Raw genomic sequence first — 12684 nt, 5'->3', positions numbered from 1 at the left:
AAGCAACAATTTGATTTCAGATAGTCAACATGGTTTCGTCAAGGGCAGGTCGTGTCTCACAAACCTCATTGAGTTTTTTGAGAAGGTGATGAAGCATGTAGATGAGGGTAGGGCAGTTGACGTGGTATACATGGACTTCAGTAAAGCCTTTGATAAGGTTCTACATGGTAGGCTGTTGGAGAAAATGCAGCGGCATGGAACTGAGGGTGATTTAGCAGTTTGGATTAGAAACTAGCTTTCTAAAAGAAGGCAGCAAGTGGTGGTTGATGGAAAATATTCAGCCTGGAGTCCGGTTACTAGTGGTGTGGTACAAGGATCTGTTTTGGGACTACTGCTGTTTGTCATTTTTATAAATGACTTAGATGCAGGCATCAGTGGATGGGTTAGTAAATTTGCAGATGGCACTAAAGTTGGTAGAGTAGTGGACATAGAGACAGAGAACCATGGAGATGTACAGCAGGGAAACAGACCCTACGGTCCAACCCGTCCATGCCGACCAGATATCCCAACCCAATCTTGTCCCACCTGCCAGCACCCGGCCCATATTCCTCCAAACCCTTCCTATTCATATACCCATGCAAATGCCTCTTAAATGTTGCAATTGTACCAGCCTCCACCACTTCCTCTGGCAGCTCATTCCATACACGTACCACCCTCTGCGTGAAAAGTTGCCACTTGGGTCTCTTTTATATATTTCCCCTCTCACCTTAAACCTATGCCCTCTAGTTCTGGACTCCCCGATCCCAGGGAAACGACTTTGCCTATTTACCCTATCCATGCCCTTCATAACTTTGCAAACCTCTATAAGGTCACCCCTCAGCCTCCAATGCTCCATGGAAAATACTCCCAGCCTGTTCAGCCTCTCTCTGTAGCTCAGATCCTCCAATCCTGGTTACATCCTTGTAAATCTTTTCTGAACCCTTTCAAGTTTCACAACATCTTTCTGATAGGAAGGAGACCAGAAGTGCACGCAATATTCCAACAGTGGCCTAACCAATGTCCTGTACAGCTGCAACATGACCTCCTAACTCCTGTACTCAATACTCTGGCCAATAAAGGAAAGCATACCAAACGCCTTCTTCACTATCCTATCTTCCTGCGACTCCACTTTCAATGAGCTATGAACCTGCACTCCAAGGCCTTTTTGTTCAGCAACAGTCCCTAGGACCTTAACATTAAATGTATAAGGCCAGCTAAGATTTGCTTTCCCAAAATGCAGCACTTCGCATTTATCTGAATTAAACTCCATCTGCCACTTCTCACCCCATTGGACCATCTGGCCAAGATCCTGTTGTAATCTGAGGTAACCCTCTTCACTGTCCATGACACCTCCAATTTTGGTGTCATCTGCAAACTAACTAACTGTACCTCTTATGCTTGCATCCAAATCATTTATGTAAATGACAAAAAGTAGAGGACCCAGCACCGACCCTTGTGGCACAACCCTCCACCACCACCCTCTATCTTCTACCTTTGAGCACAGGTTGCAGGAGGGCTTGGATAAACTGCAGAATTGGGCAGAGAGGTAGCAAAGAGTTCAATGCAGCTAAGTGTGAGTTGATGCACTTTGGGAAGAATAACAGGAAGGCAGAGTACTGAGTCAATGGAAAGATTCTTGGTAGTGTGGATGTGCAGAGGGATCTTGGAGTCCGTGTAGATAGATCCCTGAAGTTGCCACCCAGGTGGATAGGGTTTAGATCAGGGTGGTGCTGGAAAAGCACAGCAGGTCAGGGAGTATCTGAGGCTGCTCCTCGGATGCTGCCTGACCTGCTGTGCCTTTTCAGCACCATTCTGATCCAAGCTCTGGTTTCCAGCATCTGCAGTCCTCACTTTTACCCAGGTGGATGTTGCTGTTAAGAAGGGATATGGTGTGTTAGGTTTAATTCGTAGAGGGATTGAGTTCCAGAGCCGCAATATCATGCTGCAACTATACATTGGTGCGGCCACACTTAGAATATTGTGTACAGCTCTGGTCCCCATATTATGGGAAGGATGTGGAAATATTGGAAAAGGTTCAGAGGAGATTTACCAGGGTGTTGCCTGGTCTGGAGGGAATGTCTTAGGAGGAAAAGCTGAGAGACTTGGGTCTGTTCTTGTTGGAAAGAAGAGGTTAAGATGGGATTTGATAGAGACATACAAGATGATCAGAGTATTAGGGTAGACAGAGAAAGTCTTTTTCCTAGGATGATGACGTCAGCTTGTAAGGGGCATAGCCACAAATTGAGGGGTAATAGATTTAAGACAGATGTCAGAGGCAGATTCTTTACGCAGGGAGTGGTAAGGGCGTGGGATGCTCTACCTGCTAATGTAGTCAACTCAGCCACATTAGGGAGATTTAAGCAATCCTTTAGCACATGGCTGATTTTGGGATAGTGTAGGGGGACGAACTGAGAATTGTTCACAGGTTGACGCAACATTGAGGGCTGAAGGGCCTGTTCTGCACTGTATTGTTCTATGTTCTATGGATCTGGCGTTCCTGCTGTTTCAAACACAAAAACACTTCTCAAAAAGTAATTTCTGTATTAAGATGTAACAGAGATATTGATTTAAAAATGAAAATAGGTTAAGAATCCTCTTAAATGATAATGGGCAAATCTCATCTTTAAGTAGTGCTTATCTCCCATGAGCAAATATATAACATGTTAAGTGAAAATGCTGGTTAGATGTTCAACGTGAAAGGTGGGTGGGCTAACTATTGAGTATTGTAATGACCTCTACCATTAAAAGCAATTGTTTTCTTTTCTAACTCAGAATAAATCAGATTTGCATTTGTCAGAAGGTTTTTCTGCCTCTAAAATCATCAATTAAGATTCTATTCCAGATGTGCTGACTGAAAGAGTTCTACCAAATCTATTTACTGCATATTGTCTATCTGTCCAAGAGCGAGAAACAATCTGATCAGTTGACAACGGTTCACCATCCATCTGTTTATGCAGCTGTGGATTCTCTGTAATTAGTTTATTTTCATTCAAAAGCAAATGTGAGGAAACAGATCTGCATTGTAACATTTAAACTAACATTTATTTCCCCTTATTGCTGGTGATTCCATTGCCATCTTGCTGCTGTACACCTTTTTAAATTTGGACTCTGTCAATTTTTCAATAAACAAATTCACCCTCTTGTGTATAATGGCAATATCCAAACTGCCTCTGACTTCCTTGCAGATATCATTTGCTGGCTGCAAAGGCGCCTCCTGAACATAAACACATTAACCTATTGTTCCAAAGGTCAGCTTGTAATCTTGGGGGTTTCAAAGGGAGAATTAAGGAAACAGTGAATCCAGGAAGTCCAACATCACAGCTGACCTGCCAGACCTTTAAAGAGGGGAAAATGCTTCACACTCAGCCTGAAGACCCTGTGGGTCATGTTCAAAAATTTTGAAATGTGTTTTTTCCTGTATCTCCCATCCTTCAGTGCAAACAGCCAACAACTTTTAACTGTTCGATTCCTGTACTCAGTAGCATATCCCTAACCCTGAAGTATATTTTTTAGTTTTCAAATTACGTCTGAACACTAATATTTCTAGAGAGGTTTCTTTGGATATTTGGATTATGTTATTTTGCAGCCTAATTACCTAACTGAAGAAGGGACTTGCAGTGCTGAATCGTATAACAGTCGCTAAAGCATTGCCACTGTCAAATAACCTGGAAATATTCATTTAATGTATAGTGAAATAACTCCAAAGAGGCCAGTATCCCATCACCAAGCCACCCTTTATTTATACGTGGAAATTCCTTGACACCGATCTGTCTCCCTCGGAGTCAGCTGTCAGAGTGAACAGAACCTCTGTCTGTTTATATCTGTCAGCCAGGGCTCCCTGATTGTACAGTTAATCTGGTCCAATCAGGGAACTCATATTTTATGAGGTCCACCCTGGCTGACCTCGTGACACTCACTACATCCCTCCCTCTCTGAGCCCGAAAACATAGGCCTTTTTGTTTTTTGTCACTCCTCCTGGAGCGTTTTAGCACCAGGTCAGGTTCTGCCAACTCTGCCTCTGATATGGGAGGTGTGAAACACACAGTGGCTTACCTCTGTGCCCTGGGGCATCTCAGAAGAAATTCATTCTCCAGGCCTTGAGACAGCGACGTCAGCCATGTCTATCTCAGATTCCGAAGTATCTTCAATACATAACGGAGTTGGAGAGCCCATGAGTTCTGGAACAGTCAGTAAGGCAGACGAGGAACCAGCTAATTTGAAGCTTTTGACTGGTCCATAAGATTGTTCAGGACCATTGCACCTCCCCGAACTTTATACGTTACTGGACCTGACCTCGAGTTGACCATGTCTCTTACCCATGCAGGCCCATTCCTACAGTTCCTGCACAAAACATTGTTCCCTGAAGTTAACTGTCTCGCTTGTTTAACAGAGTCTTGTGTCCAGAGTTGGCGTTCCTGATGCTGTTTCACCCTCCACTCCAGGTCCAGGAAGATCAGATTTAACCTGATGCAGAGCTATCCCTGTGGTTGCATGAAGAGTGGTCCAATAATGAAATAGGAACCGGGACAGGTCTACTGAAGCTGGAAGCTGTTTCTTTAAGCCTGACTTCAAACATTGGACTGCTCCTTCGGCCAGAAAATTGGATGCTGCACGGAATGGCCTGTCCTTAAATGGTGAATACCGTTCGACTTTAGTAAATATTCAAATTCCCTGCAGGTAAACAATCTGTCACCAACACTTGTGGGCGTCCGTGTATTGCAAAAGTTGTGCACAGTTCATCTATCATCATCCCCGTACTTGGTGAATGAACTCTATGTACATCCAACCATTTTGAATGGGTGTCCATAATGTCTAAGAACATTGAGCTCATGAAAGGACCTGCATTGTCAACATGTAACAAAATCTAGGGTTTATCCGGATGTTTCCACAAATGTCGGGGAGCTGCTGGTGGTAATTTTTCTCTTTCTTGTCACTGTGGACACTGCCCCACCAATACGGCTATGTTTGCATCTAATTCAGGCCACCAGACATAACTTCACATCAACATTTCATTTTGGAAGTCCCTTGGTGGAGTTCAGCCAGTATCTGGCAGCGACCTTTGCTCAGGACAATCAGTCTTGCTCCCCATATCAATATCCCATCCTGTACTATGATCTGGTCTCTCCTGGTCCAAAATGGTTTCAGTTCTGGTTGTGACAGCCTTTTGGTTTTCCCCATCATTACCAGCTGTTTCAGTTTTGTCAGGACCGGATCTTTCTGTGTCCAAATTCTGACATTCTGTGACTGGAAGTGTGTCCAGAAAATTTCAAGCCATTACAGACTCTTCCAGTGGCAGTACCACTGACAATGTACCTGCCAGCAGGAGGCAGCACAATGTATCTGCATTTGCTACTTGGCCTCCTGTATGGTGTTCCAACTTGTAATTATCTGCTCTTAGTATCAGAGCCAACTGCTGACGTCAGCCTAAATCTATGGGCGGAATGGTCTTGTCCTCTTTAAGTAGACCTGGCAGGGTTTTGTGCTATGTTCCTCTTACAAATTTACATCCATAAAGATATTGGTGGAACATCCTGACTCCAAATATGACCGTCAACCTTCCTTCCCTATCTGGGAGTACATACACTCTGCATTAGTCAAAATCCTAGGAATGCTGTTGGGTATTTCTTGAAATGTCGACTCTCCTTCCCCTCAGATGCTGCCTGACAGGTGTGCTTTTCCAGCACCACATGTTTTTACTTTAATCTTCAGCATCTGCATTCCTCACTTTCTCCTATTCCTCTCCAGAAGGCTACTTCTGAGCTATTACTACCCTATGCCTTATGGAGAAGCATCGCATGTCAATGCCAGATCTTGCTTAGGATCCTAGTATGTTAACACCTTAGACGATGATAGCTGTTTCTACATTTCCCTGAACGTTAGGGATTGGCCAAGCAACCATTTCCAAGGCTGACCCTTTTTTAAGATTTGATGCAAAGATGCCAGGATGGACACCAGGTTAATGTATGAATTATTCGTCATAGTTCACCAGCCCAAGGAAAGACCGAAGCTCTGTTACAGACGGAGAATACTGGGCACCTTTGATTGCCCTTACTCTATCTTTCTGCAGGTGTCACCTGCTGCAGCCCATGTAGGTTATTTGGAGTGTCTGGCAAACACATTTTTCCCATCTAAGGCATATGCCCACCTGGGAGGAACATTTAAGGACTATGTCCAGGTTCTTTAAGTGTTCTTTATTGGTCTTCCCTGTTATTAGCAAGTTCTCCTGCTAAGTGGTGACCTGGGCAGACCTTGTAAAACGTTCCTCGTTGTCCATTAAAAAATGGCACAGGCTGACGATTCCCCAGATTGCAGTCTTATATGTTGGTACAAACTCTTATCGGTATTAATTGCAGCATATTCCTGGGAATCCTTATCTAACTACAATTGCAAGTATGCAAGGCTCATATCTGGCGTGTGAAGGTTAGCCCCCCACCTCCCCCCTCCTGCTTTGTCTATAAACCCTTCACACAAGGGATTGGGTATTTATCCAGATGCAAAACGCAGCTCACCGTTTATTTAAAATCCCCTCAAAGGCGAATCAACCAGTCAGGCCCCACAATCAGTAACCGGTGTTGTCCATTCCACAAACTGCACTGGTTTGGTGATTCCTTCACTCTCCAGCTTCCTGATTTCTGCCTCTACCTTTGCCCGTAAGGCAAATGGCACTGGTCGGACCTTGCAGAACCATGGAATTGCTTCCTGGTCAACGTGCAAGTTGCCCCAAGCTTCTTTGATAGTCCCGAGACCTTCGTGAAAAAAATCTCCCAGGTATTTAACTGGAATTTTACTCAGGCAACCATTTACTAATTGAAGATGTTCTACTAATCAAGGTGAATCTTTCTCAATCAATTTCACCCCATCAAGTTTGGGCCCGAGCCTTTTACTACAGTTGGTGGGAACTGAACCAGCTGCTTCTTATAAGAGACCGGAAGTGAAGCAAATCTGTAAAGGTTCCCTGGTGTAGGTTCTCAGGCTAGCCAAGGTCTTGCGCAAACCTAAGGGTTGGGGTCCAGAGCGAATTTTGTTAAAGTCTGCGATCTCTGAAAATGGCTCCGCCAGTATCGACCTCCCTTAGAACCAGGTGACCATTCAACCAGACGTTTATTTTGGTTAGTTCTGATTTGGATATTGCTAAACAATTTAATGATCAAACCAGATGTAGGTGGGCTTTCTGGGTCATGCACTCTTCTGTTTACCAGCTGATGAGTTCTCTTGCTCAATCTAGGTCTAGTGGGACTCTTTTGCTGTGTTGAGTCTGTATACTGGCAGCAACTACAATGTCTTGCCAGCCAAGAAGAAAATTTTGGCCGAGTCTTGGCTTTGTTTTGGAGTTTTGCTGTGGGCTGGCCTGGAGTCCCCCTGTTCAGGATATGTCCTGATTGAGGCCAAGCAATCGCCTTCACTCAAGTGGTGTCTCCCAAACTCAGTTGGCCTGGCGATAGTATCCTCTTCCACTAGCATACCCTGTCACTCATATTCTCGTCTTGCTGCATTTTCCAATGATAAAGTCAGTTGCAGTACCTGTTTGAAGTCCAGTTGAGCTTCAGGTAGTAGTAAATCATTAATCCCACATACAAATGGTCTCTTGGCATCTCATTAAGGGTTGAACCAAAGTCACATGCCTCCGCCATTCATCATAACTTAGTCAAAAATCCCAACACAGATTCCCCGGTTCTCAATTTGCCTAGTAAAAGCAATAGTGTCTCAGAATTAGAGGAGGCTTGGGGTCAAAATATTCCTTAACTAAATCTTTCATTGCTTTAGTATCTGGTGCCTCAGGGAATGTCAGGCTCCTAATAACCAAAACTGCATTCCACAAGCTGCCAGAGAATTACTTGTTGCTTTTTATCTATCCCAACGTCATTTGCCCGGAAAACAATAACACATTTTTTTCCACATATTGGGCCTTGTCTTTGATGGCAGGATTGAATGAATCAAGTTTACCAAATAATGGCATATTGCCAGAAATGCTTATTCCAACTCAAAGACAATGAGATCATGCCTTTCTCTGGTTGCCATTGAAATAACTCCACAGAAGCCAATAATCCCATCACCAAGTCCCCGTTTATTTATATGGGGAGAGTCCTTCACACTGATGCAGCTGCATCAGAGCTGGATCTCAGAGTGATTTGGAGATGCCGGTGTTGGACTGGGGTGTACAAAGTTAAAAATCACACAACACTAGGTCATAGTCCAACAGGTTTAATTGGAAGCTCACTAGCTTCCTAGCGACTAGCACACTAGCGACGCTCCTTCATCAGGTGATTGTGGAGGGCTCGATCGTAACCCAGAATTTATAGCAAAAATTTACAGTGTGATGTAACTGAAATTATACATTGAAAAATTGATTGTCTGTTAAGCCTTTCATGTGTTAGAATACAGTGAGAGTTTCACTTCTTTCATGTGTAAATCACAAAACCTTTTTTAAAATTTGCATTCTCGGGTTAGCTGTTAACAATGGTGATAGCTAGGCAATATGTTGAAGGTGTTAGCCCTCTGTGTTCTCTGTCTATGCCATGATGTTAAGACTAATTCTAATCTAAAAAGTGAGATAACAGAGTTTTACGTAAATTCACAGTTTTTGAGCTCAGAGTTCTACATGAATGCATGCAGTTTTTGAGCAAAGTACAATGTAACTCTGCAAGTACAAATTCACCCCACAAAATATATGTGTGCATGTGGATCTTTGTCTGTGTGTGTGTCTGTCTGTCTGGGTGGGGGTTGTGAGTATGAGAAAGTGTGTGTGTGTGTGTAGTGAGTGCAGAGTGTCTTAAGTCTGTAAGGGGGTGTATGTGAGTGTGTGGGAGTGTGTGTGTCTATAAGGGTGTGTGGGGGTGTCTGTGTGCATGTGTATCTGTGTCCGTGTGTATGTGAGAGTGTGTGTGTGTAGGAATATCTGTGTGTGTGTGTGTGTAGTGACAATGGTGATCACCTGTAATGTGACATGAACCCAAGGTCCCGGTTGAGGCCCTCCCTACGGGTACCGAACTTAACTATCAGCCTCTGCTAGGCCACTTTTCTCTGCTGCCTGTCCCAAAGTCCACCTTGGAGGATGGTCACCCGAAGGTCCGAGGCTGAAGGTCCTGGACCACTGAAATGTTCCCCTACTGAGAGGGAACCCTCCTGTCTACTGATTGTTGTGCGGTGTCCATTCATCCGTTGTGGATCTCAGAGTGCGCAGAACCTCTGTCACTCCTGTTTCTTTTATATATATATTTAATTTTATTAACCAGTACAAATTCCAAACAAATGATTAACATGAACAGCCATATAAAAGAAACAGTAATTTACAGGGGAAAGGGGTGGCAAAGCCAGACCCCAAACCCCAACTTTCAGCCAGTTTCCAGGGAAATGACAAATCTCAAATCCCACTTTCATTCATCACAGATTAACAGCAACAAATACATGCAAGACAGTCCAATCAAATAAGAAACAGTCATAGAATACAGACCCCCTCCCCTCCCCCCACCTGTCCCTCCCACCTTCTGGCCACTCTAAGGCAGCCCACCCAACCCCCTTTTCTGGCTCTCGGTCCGCCCTGACACACCTTCAGGCCACCTCTTGGACAGCCCGTCTTGTTTCCCCAACTCCCCCCAGGACGGTAGCAATCAGGATGGCCTACCCACCTTCCGACTTCCCTAACCACGCTTCACACCTTCCGGCCACCTCTGGGACAGCCTGTCCCAGTACCTGTTCGGGCTGACAGAGTTGAGGACGGCCTACCCGCCTTCCAGCTCTCAGTGGGCCCCTATGTACCATCTAGCCCTTGCCCACTCTGACGCACCATTCTGCCACCTCTAGGACAGCCCACCCCCCTTCCCTGGGACGAAAACATGCAGGGAAGTTCACAAGCCTTCCAGATCCAAGCTTGCCCCGACAAATTTTCTGGCTCTTGGCCGCTCCGACACACCTTCCGACAACCTCTAGGACAGCCCGTCCTGATTACCCCTTCTCGGGATGACAGTGCTCAGAACGGCCTACCCACCTGCCAGCTCTCAAGGCAACTGGCATCAGGGTGGACTACCCACCTTCTGGTTTTCGGGGCAGTCTACCAACAGTCAAGTTCACAGGATGGCCTACCCAGCCTCCGGCTCTCGGGATGACAGCTTTCAACATGACATATGCGCCTCCCACTCACAGTGAGGCCTGCCAGACCCAGGGATACATAAAACAGTGCAGGTGACAAACTCAACAAGCAACAAGACAGAGTCAATTACCAACAAACAGAGTCCTTTCTGATACACATTACCATAAACAGTTCTCTTCAGAATGCAGAATCCATTCCAGGAACATAGTCCACTCCAGTATGCAGAAATAGAGTCCACAACGAAAGGCAGGGTCCACTCTGGTATGCAGAGTCCACTGCTAATGACAGCAAATGCACATCCCTCGCACACACGCAGGTGTTCAATTTCCATAGAGGCCTGAACTATCCACAGAGAATCAGACCACTCACAGGAATACAGTTCATTGTAAAAGGTGCAGCTATCTCACAGGGATTTGGTCCACTCCAATAGGCAGGGTCCACTCCAGGATGCAGCAAATGCTCACCTCTCAGCACACGCACAAGTGTTCAATCTTTACAGAGGCCTAGTCTATCCACAAAGGGCCAGGCTTAGCCACTGAGGAACAGTGAGTAGGTGGAAAGGTGCATTTTCTCACAGGGGCTCAGTCTAAACACAAAATATAAAGTGAAAGCACATGCAAAAAACAAACAAAACCAGAATGCAAAGGCTAAGCCCTGCCACAAAATCAGCATAGTCCTTTTCTCAAAGTTAAAGAGAAAAAAAGTAACACACAGGCTGTAACCAGCCATGAAACAACAGTCCCCAAATGAGGGCTGAATTACACCTGAAACACATTGACTGTGAAATCAGCCAGTTTAAAAATCAGTCCTCAATAAAAACTGGCTATATAGTTCAGCTCCCCCTGCCCCCCAAAAAACAGAACCCACAGCAGTACACACTGGATGTAGGCAGCCAGTTCAGAGTCAGTCCCCTGACACAAATGGAGAGTCCTTCACACTGATCCATCTCCCTCAGAGCTAGCATTCAGAGTGAGCAGAAACTCTGACACTCCTGTTCATTTTTTTTCTTTTTCTTTTTTTCTTCTTTTTTATGTTGTGTGTGCAGGCGTAAGACACGGTGAAAGACACAAGGTGCATGAATCTTTATTCAGTTTCCACCGACAGGAAGAAAAGAAACAGACACTCCTGTTCATAACTGTCAGCCAGATCTCCCTGATTGGAGCAGATTAACAGCCTCAATCAGGGAACTCATACTCTATGAGGTCCACTTCGCTAACCTTGTTACAATCATGAGACTGAATTCGGAATGGACAGCAGAACAAGTGAATGCAAAAGAAATTTGATAAAGGAAACCCCTTAAAAGTAGTTTAATGTTTGTCAATCTGCTACTCATTAGTATGAATGGTAGAAATCAGTATAAATATTTTTTTAATTTGCCTTTTTGAATTGGTCACAGAATCAAGAATATTTTAACAGAGAATGAAGTTGTTTAGCCCTGTGTATGCTCTGAGGCAAATTGCACATCAAAGCAATCACTTTAATTCCATCTCCCTGCTCTCCTATTAATATTTTCTCTTGTCAAGTCTTTGTCTAATTCCCTCTCAAATGCTTAAGAATGGCTTTCAAAAGCTAACTGATGAGCTTTAGCGAAGCATAATACTTACGTCAAAAATAGGGATATTAAATCCTACTTTTCTTCTCATCTTTCAATATGTTAGAGTACTCTCGGTAAATTCCATGTGACTTGAATGGGACTTCCAACACAATATTCTGTTTCGCCTCATCAGACGGTTGTAATATTTGAATTGGTTCACATTGTAAATGTGGATTCTCATGTACTCTTACATGTATGTAGTTCATAAATTCTCAGCATCATGTTTGCCAAAGTAGGCACTGGACTGTTTCAGCTTTAAACAGAAGAATATGAAGGACAGGCTGATTGTTCTGACAAATACCTCAGAGCCATCTTTTAGGATGCATACTCCCATCAGGGAGAGCCACTGCTGCAGCTTTCAGAAATCATTTTGATTCACTGGGGCAAGTCTTGCCACTGGTAGGGCTCACTTGTAAGGTTAGTCCCTTAGAAGTGCACTTTATAAATCATTTTATACAAATGACAAAGGATGTACTGACTCACGTTACGTGGGTTTCCATAGACAATAGCACAGAAATAGACCGTTTAGATCAACCAGTCCATCCCGATGTTTAACCGGCCCATAAGCCTTTTCCCAGCCCTCTTCATCAAACATCAGTGTAATCCTCTAAATCTTTCTTCCTTGTGTGCTTATCTACCTTCCACTGAAAAGCCTCTATGCCGTTGTTATCACCTTCTCTGTGTGTAATGGGTTTCAAATCCTACTTGCTCTCTGGGTTTTTGAGATTCCTATTGAATTAAATAGTTACTCTCCGAGAATCATGGTCTCCACATTTTGTCTCCTCCACAAGTAGAATTATCTTCCCTACGTCTAGTTTGTCAAACTCTTTCTTAGTATGAAAGACTTCAGATAGGTCACCTTTCTATTCTTAGAGAAAGGAGCTCCTATTTCTGATACACTCTTGTAAGTCACAGTTCCACTCTGAATGTTTCTATGACATGTATTGGTTTAACTTCCAACAGCTCTCCATTCCTGCCAATCTCTTGGTTCCTTTAAGTGCAATGGTTTGTTTAGATTAGATTA

This window comes from Hemiscyllium ocellatum, chromosome 39 (assembly GCF_020745735.1).
Source record: "Hemiscyllium ocellatum isolate sHemOce1 chromosome 39, sHemOce1.pat.X.cur, whole genome shotgun sequence".
Classification (NCBI taxonomy): domain Eukaryota; kingdom Metazoa; phylum Chordata; class Chondrichthyes; order Orectolobiformes; family Hemiscylliidae; genus Hemiscyllium; species Hemiscyllium ocellatum.
This window is presented reverse-complemented; position numbering follows the sequence as displayed.